This window comes from Dendrobates tinctorius, unplaced genomic scaffold (assembly GCF_039654945.1).
Source record: "Dendrobates tinctorius isolate UK_male_01 unplaced genomic scaffold, ASM3965494v1 ptg000001l, whole genome shotgun sequence".
In the NCBI taxonomy this organism is placed as follows: Eukaryota; Metazoa; Chordata; class Amphibia; order Anura; family Dendrobatidae; genus Dendrobates; species Dendrobates tinctorius.
Window position 1 is genome coordinate 67,182 of NW_027361669.1, and position 15,127 is coordinate 82,308.

Sequence of the window (15,127 nt, forward strand, 5' to 3'; positions counted from 1 at the left end):
AACTTGTTGTTCATCTACACCAGGGTTCCCCAACTCCAGTCCTCATCGCCCACCAACAGGTCATGTTTTCAGGATTTCCCTTCTATTGTGCAGGTGATGCAATTATCACCTGGGCAATACTAAGGAAATCCTGAAAACATGACCTGTTGGTGGGCCTTGAGGACTGGAGTTGGGGAACCCTGATCTGCGCTGATCCAATTGCTCCCTCAAATTTCTGTACTGAAATGTCAGGAGACCATGTGAGTTTAATGTGGTTGAGGTGAGTGTCGTCCTGGCTAGGGATGTGTAGCTGTTACCTTTTGCAATATACCTAAGCAGACCCCATACTACATTGTCTACTGGCCCTTGCCTGCCAAGGCCGAGATGAATGAAGGAGAGCAGAGTCCAAAAATAAACTTACGATCCTCACAGGCGAAGATGGCATGGGTCAAGGTCTGTTGCTATGTCTCATCACGGCTAGTTTCAGCTCAATATTGATTTGTGAGGACCCCAATGGCTGAGGTATATCAGTATGACTCTTCACTATTACTTTGTGCATTTGCTAAAGGCCACATGCTACTTGCAGTGCCACTTCATCTTCAGCTCCCCGTAGGAGAACTCGCCTTTGTATGGTGACACTCCAAACTATTATCTGTACTTGATAAGAAGCTAACCCGCTTACCTGAGATAAGGAATTCTTTAGACCTTCTGACCTACTGCTCCCTGAGCGATACAACATCCCTTTTTAAATAGGCCTTCTGACCTGCTGCTAAGGTTCATGTCCTGCTGCTCACCTGAGCAATATTCCAGAATAATGTTGCTAATTAATCTTTGCTTTCTTTCAGACTGTACTAGCCAATATATAATGGTTACCCTCTTCACACACACCATTTCTATTTAAGACTGCACGCAGCTAGACCATAGGTCTGTAACTTCTCAACACTCATCCCTATCTGAACAATATCAGGAAAACTTCCTCTGTTAGTGCTCACGAACTCCTCCCATCTGGGGCTGGTCCCATCTATTAACCCTGTCTGCTGCTATCTAACTCATGCTGGGTAGAATGTGAATAAAACATTCAAAACATGGCTGATCTTCAAGGGGGAGTATGTGCAGCAAAGAAAACTGTTTTGCTTTCTTCTGCCAGTGTTGCTTACATGGGGCAGAGGGGGTTCCAATTAAATGGGGAAAAACAAACAAACTTTGCTGTTAGGTACTTAAATTGAATACAAGACCACCCTCTCATTTTTTTTCATTGAAAGATCCTTTTCTGTATCACATTCAACATTTTGTGTTTAGAAAAAGAGTTGTCTAAATGTATTTGATTCACAAATGCACAGAAAAAGAAGTATGGAAAGAAAAGGATCACCTAAAAATATCCAACAAGACACTTAAACCACAACTGGCCATAACAAGAATAAATGTATATTCCAGAGCACAGTGCTATAGTGCTAGGGTCTAACCCGTCTGTATGTAGCGTAATTTAGGAAGCCAAAAGTACCACCTTAGTACTAATACAATAGCGATAATGGTACCAATAATATAAGAATGAGGTTATCAATGGCCCAGACCCTAAAATAAGGGCCAGTAGTCATACAAAGTACACAGAGGTTCTAAGATTCAATAGATAATGTGTGCTTTATATACATTATTTATTGTATATTTATCTTAGAACCTCTGTGTACTTTGTATGACTACTGGCCCTTATTTTAGGATCTGGGCCATTGATAACCTCATTCTTATTATTGGTACAATTATCACTTTTGTATTAGTACTAAGGTGGTACTTTTGGCTTCCTAAATTGTTACTCATAGACTGAATAGACCCTAGCACTATAGTCGTGTGGTCTAGAATATATGGTATTCTTGTAGCCAGTTGTGCTTTTTAATTATGCCTTGTTAATTATTTTTAGGTGATCAATTTCTACGCATCCTTCCTCTTTTTCTGTCTTTGATTTATTTTTTCTATGCGATAGGCTGATCTTAATTATTATCTGGTGGTGCCCTCTAATTCTTGTTTTAAATTTACCGTATTTGTGAAATACATCAAATAGCAGACCCCCGTTGGACCAAAAACCTGGTGCTTAATAGCCAACCAAAAGGGTTTAGGTGATTGACTAAAAATATAGAATATTGCATCATGATAACTTTAATGCATTTGATGACTACCTAGGTTACATTAGTATAGGAGTGTTTACAAATGTACAAAAATACTTTATTAGCACCTAAAAAAATTACATACTAATCACATGCAAACAAGTCAAAATAAGGACACACAGTAGTGGATCTCTGCAGAAGTGTATAATTACAGAAGGTTCAGATACAATTAAGAAAATTCTTTATGGTAAGGTCTACTATGCAAGTTTGTATCCCTACAATTAGATACTACCTCAGATAGGGAAAACATTGCATACATCTCCCATATCAAAAAGAATCATTACTATCCCTTCAGAGGTACAAACACAAATGTGGAATAAAAGTTAGATATGCAAGTGTAGCATAGTAACACACTCAGATGTGGGTATACTAATAGTAGCATGTATAACCTTACCAAGAAAGCATGGCGATTTAGCGGGCGAAACGCACGTCGGGGTTGCTTACCTATGCTGCGGTGGTCTCTGCGAATTGTTAAGGTTATACATGCTACTAATAGTATACACACATCTGAGTGGGTTACTATGCCAAACTTGCTTATATAACTTTTTTAAAATGTAAAATTTGGGGGGATTGTACCTGTGAAATGCATTGATTCTTTTGGGAAACTGCTGCTCTCAAGGTATTCTGAAAATTGCAACTTGCAGCACACAGCCCTGAAACAAACATTTTCCCTAAACTGTGGTAAACTCTCCAGGGTTGGGTAAAATTATGGCTTTCCAAAATTGCATTGTTTGCACCACATGAGCAGCAATGAGACAGATCACTGCCAATCACTGCTATTAAACCACAAATTCTGTTGTCACTTTGACACATTGGCACAATCATGGGGTTCTGACTGGTTGCCATGTCCTTACTGAAGGGCCCCTTGGCCACCACCTCTGTTCTCTGAAGCCCAGCCTGCTCATACCAGACTGTTTACTGCTTAACATTCTCCATTACTGTAGTGTTTATTAACTATAATACAAGAGATCAAGTAGCCAATGGCAAATAAATGTTTTTCCAAGCAAAAAAAACTGACTTCACAACAAAAAAAATTAAAGCAGACAAAAATCTGATCTACCAAAATGTAAAACACTTTACCATGTATGGTAAATACACTGTGTTCCAAATTATTATGCAAAAAATATTTCCTCATATTTTCTCTAAATTACCTATATGAATTGCAGTCATTGCTGTTTTCCAGTCATCTAATATTCTAGTATAATTGCAATGTTTTTGAACAAACTGCCTATGAAAACAGTATATTTTTAAATAAGAAACTCAAAATGCATGATCCAAATTATTATGCACAGCAGAGTTTTCAACCTTTTTATTTTTATTTTGAACAAAAAAATGGTCAATTGTGAAATTATAAGCATTATCAGCTTATTACAAAATGAAATCAAACAGTTTTCAAGTCAAAACTTTATTCTAGGTGATGTTACATTTGCACATAGGACCCATTGTTCGAAAGAAGCTTCTGAACTCTCTCGTCCATTGAATTTGTCAGTTTTTGGATGGTTTGTGCTTCAATTGTTTTGCATGTGGACAGAATACCCTCCCAGAGCTGTTGCTTAGATGTGAACTGCCTCCCGCCATCATAGACACTCCTTTTGATGATGCTCCAGAGGTTCTCAATGGGGTTGAGGTCAGGGGAAGATGGTGGCCACACCATAAGTTTGTCCTCTTTTATGCCCATAGCAGCCAGAGATGCAGATGTGTTATTTGCAGCATGAGACGGTGCATTATCACGCATGAAAATGATCTTGCTGCGGAAAGCACGGTTCTTCCTCTTGAACCATGGCAGGAAGTGCTGTTTTAGAAACTCCACATAGATTATGGAGTTCATCTTTACCCCTTCAGGGATCCTAAAGGGGCCGACAATCTCTCTCCCCATGATTCCAGTCCAAAACATTACTCCACCTCCTCCTTGTTGGCGCCTTAGCCATGTTTTCATGGGGTGTCCATCAACCAGCCATCCTCCACTCCATTCATCTGGACCATCGAGCGTTGCACAGCACTCATCGGTGAACAAAACAGTTTGGAAGTCAGTCTTCATGTATCGTTTGGCCCACTGGAGCCATTTCTGCTTGTGTGCAGTGGATAGAGGTGGTTGACAGGATGGCTTACGCGCAGCTGCAAACCTCTGAAGGACCCTGCATCTTGTTCGGGGACGTTGGAGGCACCAGCAGCTTCAAAAACTTGTCTGCTGCTATGACAAGGCATTTTTGCAGCTGCACTTTTAACCTGACGCAATTGCCTGTTGGAAAGAGTCCTCAATTTTTCCTTATCAGCACGCACACGTGTGTGCTGGGAGTCGGCTACATACTTCTTGATTGTGTGATGATCACGATGAAGTGTCTTGGCAATGTTGATTGCAGTCATGCCTTGACCTAAATACTCCACAATTTGTTGCTTCTCAGCAGCCGACACATCCTTTTTCTTTCCCATTGTGGCAAAAAATGTAGGCTGCTTAATAATGTGGAACACCTTCTTAAGTAGTCTTGCCTTTATTTGGACACACCTGCCAAACTAATTTGCACAGGTATCTGCAATTGCTTTCAGTGATTGAAAGAGCCCTGACACACATCACCATCAATGAGTTTAAATGACAAACAAAAAAATTCTAACCTTATCACTCCTAAACTCTTTTTGCATAATAATTTGGAACACAGTTTACAGTAAAATGGAAAACCATTCCAAAATTGCAATATTGTTTGCCCAACATTCCTATTAAAGCATTTTTTTTCTCCGTCCCATAGACTATTAAAGGGAATCTGTCACCTCATTTTTGGCCTATGAGATGCGGCCACCGCCATCAGGGGCTTATCTACAGCATTCTGCAATGCTGTAGATAAACCCCCGATGTAACCTGAAAGATAAGAAAAACGAGTTAGATTATGCTCATGGATGTCGCGGTCCGGTCCGGCACCTCCCAATTTCTAGCGATGATGTCCTTCTGCCGTGGCTCCTGCGCAGGCATACTATATCGGCCCTGTTGAAGGCAGAGTAGAGTATTGCAGTGCACAGGCGCCGGGAAAGGTCAGAGAGGTCCGGCGCCTGCGCACTGTAGTACTTTACCCTCAACAGGGCAGATAAAGTACGCCTGCGCAGGAGCCGTGGCAGAAGTAAGAAGGAGGACATCATCGCTAGAAGATGGGAGGCACCGGACCGCGACACCCATTGGACTGGACCAGATCCCCGGGTGAGTATAATCTAACTTGTTTTTCTTATCTTTCAGGTTACATCGGTGGCTTACCTACAGCTTTACAGAATGCTACAGATAAGCCCATGATGATGGTGGTGGCCGCAGCTTATAAGGCTAAAATGAGGTGACAGATTCCCTTTAATGGAATGCAGACCAGGGGAAAATAATTTCAAAGGGTATTTTATGGTTTATTGTCCAGGATTCATCATTCCATAACCACACAGGACAGGAAGTTTCATAACTGTATTCCAAAGAAGAAAATCTTGTGCTAACTTTAAGGTAATTCTCCATTGAGAAGGTAACTTGAAAAGAATATTGATTCAGATCTATGAAGTGTATGTTTGGTGCAGAAAATGCTGGTGGGGTCGTTACATTGTCATTCAGCACTAAAGGGCTGAAAAGCTTAGATTTTGCTATTAAAATCAAGAAAGCCGGTATGTAAAGGAGATGTAAAACATGTTATTAACCAGAAGGCATTATTGGATATGTAATCTGAAAACTAGAGACCCAACAGGAATAAACGTATGATGAGACATGGTTTATTACTTTAATAACAAAACAATGTGAATTGTGGTCAAATATAATAGAAACCATTAATTATACACATCACAATTTCACTAGTTAAAACCATTTTTAATTTATCAAACATTCACATGTGTATTCCTCCATATTATGTTGCATTTATCAGTGTACAATTTATCATGAGTTCTCATATGGTTTTGATTTGTCATTTTTTAATGCATTGTTATACAGTGGCATGTAAAAGTTTGGCCCCCTTGGTCAAAATTATTGTTGTGAACATTTAAGCAACTTGAAGATGAAATGGTCTCTTTTACATTTTAAGATTACAAAAAGGAAAATGGGCCAATGCAAAAGTTTGGGCACTGTTGTAGATTCTTGTGCTCAGATAACTTTTATCAAGGTTTCAGATCTTAATTAGCCTGTTATGGCTTGTTCACTATCATTGTTAGGAAAGGCCGGGTGCTGCAAATGTCCTAGCTTTATAAAAACCCAGCCTCCAACCTTGTTCCAAAAAACAGCAGCCACAGGTTCTAAGCAGCTGACTAGTACTCTGAAAATGGTGGAGGCCCAAAAAGCAGGAGAAGGCTATAAGAAGATAAAGCGTTTTCAAGTTGCCCATTCCTCAGTTCGAAGTGTAATTAAGAAATGGTAGTTAACAGGAACATTGGAGATCAAGATAAGGTCTCAAAGATCGAGCAAAATTTCAGTAAGAGCTGCTCATAGGATTGCTAGAGAGAAATCCAAACCCCCGCTTGACTGCAAAAGACCTTCAGAAAGATTTACCAGAGTCTGGAGTTGTTACATCGCTCTACCATTCAGACCTGCACAAATGTGGTTTTCATTAGAGTCATCAGAAGAAAACCGCTTCTAGGTTCTCATCATAAAATTCATCATTAGAAGTATGCAAAAGAACACCTGGTGCATTTTGGAAACAAGTCCTGTGGACTAATGAGATTAAAATAGAACTTTTTAGCCACAATGATCAAAGGTATGTGTGGGAAAAAGGGACACAGAATCTCAGTAAGAACATCTCACCAAAGATTACGCATTGGGGTGAGTCAATGATGCTTTGGGGTTGGGTTGTAGCCAATGGCACGGGGAACATTTCATGGGCAGAGGGAAAAATGGATTCAATGAAATTTCAACAAATTCTTGATGCAAAAATAAGACCATATGAAAACAAAACTGAAGTTGAAAAGAGGATGGCTTCTACAAATGGTTAATTATTCTAAACACGTCAAAATCCACAATAGCCTACCTCAAAAGACAAGCTGAAGATTTTACAATGGCCCTCACAGTCCCCTGATCTGAACGTCATTGAAAACCTGTGGCTAGACCTCAAAATAGTGCAAGAAAGACGACCCAGGAATCTCACAGAACTGGAAGAATTTTCCCTCAAACAAGAATTGAAATATTCTTGGCTGGCTACAAAAAAGCATTTACAAGCTGTGATACTTTCAAAAGGAAGTGCTACTAGGTACTAACCATGCATTGTTCCATTTTCCTTTCTTAATTTTTAAAATGTAAAAAATGAATTTATTTTAGTTAAATTACAAAGGAAATGTTTCATCTTTAGCTTTGGATCTTTTAGAGATTATTTAAAGGGAATCGCACCCATTTTTAGTGATATCATGTAAAGATATCACCCAATTGTGCGTCCCATAAGGATTCTATTAGGACTTTTGATTCCCCCCGACCCCGCACCTTTGATGCATAAATACCATTTTATCTTGGTGGAGGTGTATGGAAAGCACCATGGTTTGCTCCGATGGGTGGGGCTTATTTGCCTTCTCCCCCCTCCTCGATATGATGAACGTAATCTTCATCTGTGAATATCACAGATGCCGTAGTTTTCCACTCTTGCACATTGAAAAGGCCTCCGATGCTTGCGCAGTATACCCTGGAAGTCTTCACATGCAGGACACACTGGGCATAGACCGCACTGAAAAATACCGGCACATGCGCAGTACCGATTTATATGCTTTGCCCACAGTTGGGAAAAGCATACTGCGCAAGCGTCGGAGGCCTTTTCAATGCGCAAACGCTGAAAGGAACGGCATCTGATAAAAAAGTACACATATTTGGTATCACTGTGTCTGGAACGACCAGTCCTATAAAACTGTGCCACTAGTTAACCACTTCAGTGAACACCATAAAAAAATTAGACAAAAAACTATGCTTTATCATACCGCTGAACAAAATGTGGAATAAAACGCGATCAAAAAGACTGATGTAAATAAAAATGGTATCTCTGTAAGTTTGATTTTGTCTGGCAAAAAAAAAGTCATCATACAGCTCTGCCACCAGAATATTTAAAAAGTTATAGCTCTCAGAATAAAGCAATGCAAAAATTATTTTTTCTATAAACTACTACTAACCAGAAGAATAAAGCTGCCTTATCAATACTACACATGGAATGGCATAAAAAGAACTCCAGAAAACAATTCCTGAATTGCTGGTTTTTGTTCATTCTGCCTCCCAAAAAAATCACAGTAAGGCTCGGCTCACATTTATCCTGCACTCTATACTGAGCACTTACAACTGGTTTCCCGTGTAAATCTCTGCAATACATGATTCAGACAGAACCCCCGGTGGATGATTCCCATTAATGAGGCAGATGAAGGCACTGTGGACGCCTCCTGATCTGTGATCTGGCGGTGACCTTTTTAGGTGTGCATAAAAGTGCGGTCCACCATAGTTTTGTGCATTTCAGAAAAGGACACCGCTGAACAGAGGCCAGATGAAGTCAACAGTAACACTAAAGCCTCATTGTAATTAGTGCCTCCCTCAGGGGTTTCATGTCTCACGTCACTCGGAGATTTATATGTAAACCCAGATGTAAGTGCTCAGCGCAAATCCCAAATTTGTAAAATGTTTCTGACAAAAGCTTCAACTCAACCCACAAAAATTGGATATATAGGGGCTTCCAAGTTACTGGGCACCACAACGTAATGGGCACTGCAATGGCGTTTGCAATTTTCAATCAGCAACTAATGCTTGTTTCTGGAAAAAACCCATGGAGTCAAAATCATCACTACACCTGTAGATAAACTCCCAAAGGGGTATAATTTTCAAAAATTGAGTCACTTGTGGGGGATTCTGCTCTTCTAGTACTTAGAGACTCTGTATATGAAGTCCGCAAACTACTCTAGCAAAATAGCGCCCCTGTCCCTCCTTAGTCTCGCCGTGTGACTAAGCAGTACTATGCAGCCACATTTTGGTATTTCTACATTCAGCAGAAATTGGGACAAATTTTGGTGCTATTTTACCCATTTCATTTCCCAATGTGAAAATGTAAAATCTGAAACTAAAACCAATTTTGATGGTAAAAAATGTAATTTATTTTTTTCACTGCCCAATGGTATAAAATTCTGTGGCACACCTGTGGTATCAATATGATTACTGCACTACTAGATGAATTCACTGAGAGGTATCTCCGGTATGGAAGTTATGGTAAATCCCTCAGCGCTCTGATTCTCACCCCAGGCTTCTATTAAAGGGATCATTGGAATGGAAGTCAGGGCAAATCCACTCAGCTCTCTGGTTCTGATACCAGGTCTCTCTTAAAGGGATCCCCGGTATGGAAGTTAGGACCGTTCCACTTAGCGCTCTGGTTCTGACCCCAGGCTAACGGGATGATGTGGGATATTAGGGGGGAGTAGTCCGGTGGCTCTGGCTGACGGGATGATGTGGGATATTAGTGGTAGTTCTTGTGGCTCTGGCTGACGGGACGATGTGGGACATTAGGAGTAGTAGTCCGGTGGCTCTGGCTGATGGGACGATGTGGGATATTAGGGGCAGTAATCCGGTGGCTCTGGCTGACGGGGCAATGTGGGATATTAGGAGTAGTAGTCCGGTGGCTCTTGCTGATGGGACGATGTGGGATATTAGCGGTAGTAGTCCGGTGGCTCTGGCTGATGGGATGATGTGGGATATTAGTAGGTAGTAGTCCGGTAGCTCTGGCTGATGGGATGATGTGGGATATCATAGTGAATGTAGCTATGCGGAGTGGTCGGGCTCTACACTCAGATTTATATATATATATACAGTATATATATATATATATATATATATATATATACAGTGGGGAAAAAAAGTATTTAGTCAGTCAGCAATAGTGCAAGTTCCACCACTTAAAAAGATGAGAGGCGTCTGTAATTTACATCATAGGTAGACCTCAACTATGGGAGACAAACTGAGGAAAAAAAAATCCAGAAAATCACATTGTCTGGTTTTTTTTTCATTTTATTTGCATATTATGGTGGAAAATAAGTATTTGGTCAGAAACAAGCAATCAAGATTTCTGGCTCTCACAGACCTGTAACTTCTTCTTTAAGAGTCTCCTCTTTCCTCCACTCATTACCTGTAGTAATGGCACCTGTTTAAACTTGTTATCAGTATAAAAAGACACCTGTGCACACCCTCAAACAGTCTGACTCCAAACTCCACTATGGTGAAGACCAAAGAGCTGTCAAAGGACACCAGAAACAAAATTGTAGCCCTGCACCAGGCTGGGAAGACTGAATCTGCAATAGCCAACCAGCTTGGAGTGAAGAAATCAACTGTGGGAGCAATAATTAGAAAATGGAAGACATACAAGACCACTGATAATCTCCCTCGATCTGGTGCGCCACGCAAAATCCCACCCCGTGGGGTCAGAATGATCACAAGAACGGTGAGCAAAAATCCCAGAACCACGCGGGGGGACCTAGTGAATGAACTGCAGAGAGCTGGGACCAATGTAACAAGGCCTACCATAAGTATCACACTACGCCACCATGGACTCAGATCCTGCAGTGCCAGACGTGTCCCACTGCTTAAGCCTGTACATGTCCGGGCCCGTCTGAAGTTTGCTAGAGAGCATTTGGATGATCCAGAGGAGTTTTGGGAGAATGTCCTATGGTCTGATGAAACCAAACTGGAACTGTTTGGTAGAAACACAACTTGTCGTGTTTGGAGGAAAAAGAATACTGAGTTGCATCCATCAAACACCATACCTACTGTAAAGCATGGTGGTGGAAACATCATGCTTTGGGGCTGTTTCTCTGCAAAGGGGCCAGGACGACTGATCCGGGTACATGAAAGAATGAATGGGGCCATGTATCATGAGATTTTGAGTGCAAACCTCCTTCCATCAGCAAGGGCATTGAAGATGAAACGTGGCTGGGTCTTTCAACATGACAATGATCCAAAGCACACCGCCAGGGCATCGAAGGAGTGGCTTTGTAAGAAGCATTTCAAGGACCTGGAGTGGCCTAGCCAGTCTCCAGATCTCAACCCTATAGAAAACCTTTGGAGGGAGTTGAAAGTCCGTGTTGCCAAGAGAAAAGCCAAAACAATAACTGCTCTAGAGGAGATCTGCATGGAGGAATGGGCCAACATACCAACAACAGTGTGTGGCAACCTTGTGAAGACTTACAGATAACGTTTGACCTCTGTCATTGCCAACAAAGGATATATCACAAAGTATTGAGATGAAATTTTGTTTCTGACCAAATACTTATTTTCCACCATAATATGCAAATAAAATGAAAAAAAAAACAGACAATGTGATTTTCTGGATTTTTTTTTCTCAGTTTGTCTCCCATAGTTGAGGTCTACCTATGATGTAAATTACAGACGCCTCTCATCTTTTTAAGTGGTGGAACTTGCACTATTGCTGACTGACTAAATACTTTTTTCCCCACTGTATATATATATATATATATATAGATGGATAGATAGATATCATTATATTTTGTTATAACTAACCATAGTTAGTTACTATGCCCGGGCAGCGCCGGGCTCTACAGCCAGTCTTGAATAAATTTAACACTGTAAAGTTTTGTCAAATAGTGGAAAAGATGCCATACACACTTTTTCATATTGAAATATCAAAAGAATATTGCAGTATTAGTGCTTTAAGTGCCATGCACATTTTTCTGATAAAGAATGAATTGTGTGAATGAGAACCCCATACGTATCACCACAGGGGTCATAAAATTTAGTAAAATGTATATTAAATGAAAAATATTTTTTTCCAATATGTTTTAGATATTTGCGTAATTTCTCTCAAGCTGAAATCTTTGGGCAGCGCAATTTTTCTTTTTTACTGCTAATTTTTTTTTTTCCGTTGTAACTAGGGCATCATCTGAGCCCCTGTGACAGGGGAAAACGACCCGCTTCAGTGGTAAACATCACTGGCAGAACTGATTTGGGCATTCTAGAAAATACAATATTGTTCAGGACTCATCCAATAATGAGGGACATGCAACTATTACTTGAGAATGGCTCTCTTCATAAGGCTCCACAAAGAAAAGTCAGAGCAAGCACATCTCAAATATTTAAATATACAGGTGCTTCTCACAAAAATAGAATATCATCAAAAAGTTAATTTATTTCAGTTCTTCAATACAAAAAGTGAATCTCATATATTAGATAGAGTCATTACAAACAGAGTGATCTATTTCAAGTGTTTATTTCTGTTAATGTTGATGATTATGGCTTACAGCCAATGAAAACCCAAAAGTCATTATCTCAGCAAATTAGAAAACTTTATAACACCAGCTTGAAAAAATGATTTTAAAATCCGAAATGTTGGCCTACTGAAATGTATGTTCAGTAAATGCACTCAATACTTGGTCGGGGCTCCTTTGGCACCAATTACTGCATCAATGCGGAGTGGCATGGAGACGATCAGCCTGTGGCACTGCTGAGGTGTTATAGAAACCCAGGTTGCTTTGATAGCAGCCTTCAGCTCGACTGCATTGTTCAGTCTGGAGTCTCTCATCTTCCTCTTGACAATACTCCATAGATTCTCTATGGGGTTAAGGTCAAGCGAGTTTGCTGGGCAATCAAGCACAGTAATACTGTTGTTTTTAAACCAGGTATTGGTACTTTTGGCAGTGTGGACAGGTGTCAATTCCTGCTGAAGAATGAAACTTCCATCTCCAAAAAGCTTGTCGGCAGAGGGAAGCATGAAGTGCTCTAAAATTTCCTGGTAGATGGCTGCGCTGACTTTGGTCTTGATACACAGTGGACCTACACCAGCAGATGACATGTCTCCCCAAACCATCACTGATTGTGGATACTTCACAATAGATCATAGAAATCAAGGTCCCAGAGTCTGGAAGAAGAGTGGAGAGACAGACAATCCAAGCTGCTTAAGGTTTACTGGTTTACAGTTAGCTATACACGGAGCTCTACATGTGTGACTGAAAGAGCAAGGCTGCGGGGGAAACAGAGTTCATCTCCTTCCGCCAGCGACGCTCTCAGTGCAGTGGCCACACATTATCAGAATGTTATTAACCTGCAGAACAACCCCATCATCAATTTTGATCAATGAAAAGGAGAGAACGCCAAAAATGAGGAATGTAGTATACTGTAGATCAGCACCAGAAACAAACTGGGGGGGCATGGTGGGACGCATAGTGATTCTTATTTAGTTGCTGGATAACACAGCGCATGTTTGAGAAAGGGGGAACTCTCCTCGAAATGTCACAAGGTGAGCAAGACACTCAATTTGTCTCCTATCTCTAACAGCAGTGTCTTAGCAGATCCATGAGGATCAAAAGGTAGCTGGATTTGAGGCCTAGTGAAAAATGTCATATTGCTCAAAAAATGGTCAAATGGAAACAAAGAATTTGTTAATATAATGAATGTAACAGGAAGAAAGTGTGAAGGGTTTTTTTTTCTTGGAAAATGGCTGTACGAACACGGGAAGGTAACGCAATTCTTGGTTGATTTGCTTTTGATATTATAGGTTTTATCACTTAAGCATGAATAATATAATTTACAGAATGAAGGATTTCCCTTTCTGATAGATAAATCATGGAAGTTCCCTATACACTACACCATATTTGGCATCTTGCTGTAATAAGCTCCAATATTTCAAGATTATTTTCATCACACTATACCAGCATGATTATCACGAAATGGAAATAAAGACATCTATTATCTTGTTTTATATATTTCTAATTTCCTCATATGTCCTGACCTTGATTTCTTCACTTGTTTTCGCTCTAACTTCTCTGTTACCCTCTCTACACAAATGTATTCATCATAACATCGCTACACTTCCAAATCGGCATCTGAACTAAATCTATGAAATTTGGTAACTTGACTCTCCAGGATTCCGTTAAACATCTGTAATGGGTGGAAACTATCTGTGGGGTAGGGTTTTTACAATCTGCTTCTTTACTGATTAAAGCGGTCTTAAATTTCTTGGCTATAAAGATGAGAGAAGGTGATAAACTTAATACTTTGTGGGGGGGTTTCCTCCGCAAAAAGTAATAACGGATGTTGATCATTCAAAGTCTTTGAATGTCTCAAGGTCTTGTCCTGTGTCCCACCATAGGACGAAAGTATTGTATACTGACTTGACCCATATTTGCACATGAGTCTATAAGATAAAGATTGCCTACATTTGATCTCAGACATACATAAAAAAGTTAGCAAAACTTGGGGCAGGAGAGGACCCCATCGAAATCCCCTGCAGTTACAAGTATAAAATCAGAACTAAATTTAAAATAATTCTTATTGAGTATCAATTTGAAAAGAGGCCAAAAATGAAATCTAAGAGATTGTTAGCTTAGGGTCTTCATCTGCACATAATTTACTTATGTATTTTAAACCTTCCTCGTTCAGTATATTTCTATACAATCTCTGTTTATCAAAAGGGCAAAACCATAAAACCTGTGAAATTTCAACAGATTCATTCCTGATAAGGTTTCCTACAGAATATGGTTAAGACGCTTCCAAATTGTTTGAAAGACACTATCTACATATACTGCAAGACGATTGTATACTATGAGTTATTTTTAATGGTTTCAACACTCCAATTAATTAATGCCAGCTATTGATATAGTTTCAATCAGCTCTTTGAACCTTCCAAGAAGGTCATTGAAGCTTGTTTCAACCAGATGGTCAAATTGTCCAAGCAGAGAATAACTGGCTTACACTTATCTACCAACAAAGGACCTTCATTGCCATAATTAGGTTATCTTGTGCTCCGAAGCCCCTCCTCCAGCTTGCTGTCTATGTGGCACACAGGATGCCCCCTCCTCTAGCTTCTTGTATTATATACTGGTTAAAACAGGTATTGAGGGGATGTGTTTATAGCCAATGGACAATAGACTTGTGACATCATTCCCCATATGGTGGGGCTGGACACACCTTTTAGCTGGACATTTTAAAAGAACTAGGACACATTGTTCTCAAACTCTTGGCTCATGGAGGATGACTGGTCGACGTCTATCTGAGTAATGTAATGTATGAATAATGCTTGTTTCTGATTAATGCATAT